At 34.0% G+C, this 4,152-nt stretch overlaps 1 long non-coding RNA gene across 1 annotated transcript; it reads left to right on the top strand.

Annotated features, from left to right (window-relative positions):
• The first annotated feature begins 1,813 nt into the window (after positions 1-1,813).
• LOC132284569 (uncharacterized) lies at positions 1,814-2,852 on the top strand. Its single transcript, XR_009472314.1, has 2 exons — positions 1,814-2,042; positions 2,576-2,852. It is a non-coding gene; the product is annotated as an uncharacterized LOC132284569 (long non-coding RNA).
• The last annotated feature ends 1,300 nt before the right edge of the window (positions 2,853-4,152 follow it).

Here is a 4,152-nt window from a genome sequence, read left to right as displayed (position 1 = left end):
CAAGTTAACAATCATGTTTATATTGTAACTTGTGGTTTTGGTTATTGGCGATTTTGATGTTGTTAAGTACATCCATGTTTATGATTTTAATGAATCATTTTGATGTTGTTAAGTACATTTATGTTTATAATTTTAATGAATCATTTTGATGTTGTTAAGTACATCCATGTTTATGATTTTAATGAATCATTTTGATGTTGTTAAGTACATCCATACTAAATTGATATATTTAGTTGATTTCACACTTTTAGATTTCTAGTTGATAACCTAGAGAACCTATGTCTTGATGTGTGGTATTAGATATTCTAATTATGCTAAATTGTTATATTTAGTTGATGTTGCATTTTAGACTTCAAGTTGATTACCTTGAGAATCTATATGTTGTTGCTTTGTGTAAGCATGCTCCTATGTTGTTGCTTTGTGTAAGCGTGACCCTATGTTGCTAAAATTGCACGAATGAGGTGATTGATGCTAGAAATGATCTTAGGTAGTTAGGATGCTCCTTGAGTCTCATCTTTGACATAGACGTTAGGTGGAATGAACCTGTGACAACCCGAATTTTTAGAGTTTAATTTTAAATTTTATACTCTTGATTTTTAGTTGTCAACAAAATTGATTATTTTGTTTTAATTGGAGATTTACCAATTGGAGGTTGGATTATTGATTATTGATTATTGAATTGGAGATTTACCCAATTAAAAGATTTAATGGGTTTAATTTTTGTTTTCATAATTAATTTGATTAATTATGATTTAAGGCTTATCAATTGCAAATTGATTATTTTGTTTTAATTGGAGACTTGGTGAGTTACTTAATTGAAATTTTTAATGGGTTGATTTATTTATGTTGAAATTGAATTTATATTTTATTCTATGAATTTTAGTTGTCAAGATTGACTCTTTAATTTTAAATTTGAGATTTATCCAATTAATATTTTAATTGGTTTTTATTTTAGTTTTGTATGCTAAAGCTCCTGGATGAAATTAGTGAAAGAAGATTTAATTGGTGATTAATTTTTGTTACATATGCATAGATGATTTATATATTTCATTTGATGAGATTATTGGATCAATGGGTGGTCTGCCGAATTGGATGAGAAAAATAAATGGGTTTGTTTACTTGAAGTTTGTTGCATATAATATATATATATATGGTGCAAAATGCTACCAGCAGAATGAGAAAAGGTTGGTTTTGGTGATTTTTTTCGTAGGCCCAGTGGAGTTAATTAATGGGTTTGATTTTTGACACAAGGTTTATGCATATATATATTGTATCAGTTTGAGATAGAAGGAAAGCAGGATCCGAAATTGTGGGGGAAAAGAAATGGAAATGAGTTCTTATGGGGTCCACCACTTGTTATTTATGTAATAAATTTGGTGGAGTTTGACACTATTCACGTTCTGATGTGTTGGGTAAGATTATATTCTTTGTGTATGGAAATAATAGAATAAGAGAATTGAAATTGGTGATGATAGCTTCTTTTGTTGCGGGTCCCACTGGGATATTTTTTTTTTTTAGGCCAAAATCCATTTTGGCTATAATAGTCACGTGTGGGCTGTATATATGATGAGGGGAGTTATATTATTGTATATGGAAAGTGAAGAAAAGATAAGAAATAAAATGATGATGGGCGGGCCCAAGGCTAGGAAATTGTTTGGCCAAATTCACTTTTTGGCTTTGATTTTTCTGCACATAACTTTGTGTACGTGGGTTGATAAGATGAAGATAGAATATGAAATTATGACTTTTAAGCATTTTGTATTTGCTTTTGTGTGGTGGACTGTCAGCCGAAAGTAGGCTTGTTTGGAAAGAGATTAGTATTATGATAATACCTTTGGTGAGCTGTTTTGCATGTGTCGGTGGATTGCCTATTTATATCGGTATCAGTTTGTGAGTTTGAGAATGATACAAAGAAAAGAATTAGAGATAGAGAGAGACGTAGTGTCAAGATTTTATGTGCACAGACACAGTGATGAGGCCGAGATTGTTAGATGACAGAGAGGGCCAAAGATTGGTGCTCAGATGAATTTTTATTTTACATGGTAGGGATCATCATACCTTGAATGGCTTGGATGATTTATTTCAAATATTTTGTTAATTATTATTTTGCTAAAATTGCATATATGTATTTTGTTTAAAAACATATATATATATATATATTTTTGTGAAGCAAATTTATCATGAAACTTCTTGAAATCCTTGTTATGATTTTTCCTACTGTCTCACCCTCCTACAGTTTCAGGTACCGAGAATGAACTTGGATCATAATAGCGGGCTTAAGTGGAAGAGTTGGTTTTGAGGAATTAATTTTATTATTTAGAGAATTTGTATATTCATTTTTGAGGAATTGATTTAGTCAATAAAGGTTATTTTATTTCTTTTGAGATCCTGGGAGTGTACAATTGATGTATTTTGATTTGAATAATTCAAGGAATTTATTTAGAAAAAAAATTCGGGGCGTTACAAAACCATAATAATTAAATCATGCAAACTTATAAAATGTAGATCGATGCATGCTCATTTCCTACGAGTATCTTTATGTTACTCACCCCTACGATACTGGGGCATATTTCAGGTACAAGAATCAAGGTTGCGATTCTCATCATGCTTGGATGGTTGGTGGACTTGAAGATTTTTATTTCTTGTAAAGGTTGGCTTGAAAAGTCATTTGTAGCCTTATATTTCAAAATATGTATATTTAAATTTAAACATGTAATGTGTACACGAGTACACTCTTTTCAATGTATTTGACATGTATGAGATGAGGCCGGAGGCCAATGACTTGTATTTTGTATCCTTTGTACTTTTTGACTCCATGAAATATTATGAATATATTGAGAAATGTTAAGTAATAGTTTTGCCATGGTTGCATCGGGTGTGGGAAATTTGTTGTCATTCTTTTATAGGGTCTCATTATTCATGTTTGAAGTGTGGCCAAGGGCCAAAGGGTAATTTAAGGTCATTTGTGAATTTTGGTTTTCAAAATTCCAATTTCAATTTCAATTTCGCCTTTTTGGCCGTTGGGGGGTCGGATTTTGACTCGACCATTTTTGGGAGCCACGGACCATTCCCGCGTGCTCAAAATCACCATTTACATTTGTGTGCATATTCGTTTCAGCCTAGAAATGCATTTGGGGTCAAATGCATACTATTTGCAAAGTTGCATTTTTGCCGTTTTGAGCCTAATCTGATCTAAGGACATTTTGGGATTTTCACATGAAAAATAAAGTTTTCTTTTGACATGGTTGACCATAAAACATGATTTTGAGGGGGGTTTCTTCTTTGTGTTTTTTTCAAAAAGGCCCAGAAAGTCCTCAAAATTGCATTTCAATGTTGCATTTCAAGTGTAGCTTATAGCAGTTCGAGCGCTCTAAAGGGGGTTCGAGCGTTCTAACTTTGGGCAGAACTCTCGGGGCAATTTACGAGCGCTCAAAGCCCTTGCTCGAGCGCTCAAGGTACTATTCACAGGAGGTGTGTTTGTGTGTTTAGTTCAGCAATGCACTTCCAACTTCAGATTGTTATAACTTCTTCGTTTTAACTCTGAATTGGTCCGTTCTTGAATCTAAATTGACCGCGTTGAAGTAAGTTTTCCAATGGTACCAATTTCAGATTCAGATTATTCTTGTAACTCATGATATTCAAGTTTTAGTAAGGTAGTGTTTGTTTTTGGTTCGAACCGGGATAGGGTTTCCCTTCCTTCGACTTCAGAACTTGATATCTTTGTCATCCGGACTCCGAATCAAGTGATTCTTGAGTATAAATTCATTAATTTTTCGTTGTCTTTCCAATGGTGTGCACGGTGACACCCATTTCAGTGTGGAATGACCATTTTACCCCTAGGTTCATTCTTATCCGTTTTTGAAACGTTGTTTCCGCATTTACTTCCTTTGGGTTTCGTGACCTCGTTGAGGGTCACATTGGTGTCACAAAGGAGTGTTGTATCTCTAGAAATCATTGTTCTATCTTTTGTTTCGGCATTTTGGATCCGTTTCGGGTCATCACATGACACACTGGGTTGAAAAATCCAGGGTCGTCACACGGTCGGCTGATGAAGCTCCATCGGTCAGCTGACGATTCCCTCGAGACCATTCCAGTAGGCTTTTTAGGAAAAATCCTTGTTTCGGCCGGTTGATGATTGGGGTTTGGCCGACC

This window comes from Cornus florida, unplaced genomic scaffold (assembly GCF_030987335.1).
Source record: "Cornus florida cultivar Cherokee Brave unplaced genomic scaffold, ASM3098733v1 CherokeeBrave_3.0.0_Hap2_Chr11, whole genome shotgun sequence".
Taxonomy (NCBI): Eukaryota; Viridiplantae; Streptophyta; class Magnoliopsida; order Cornales; family Cornaceae; genus Cornus; species Cornus florida.
Note: the sequence above shows the minus strand (reverse complement) of the source record. Positions and strands in the feature narration are given on the sequence as shown.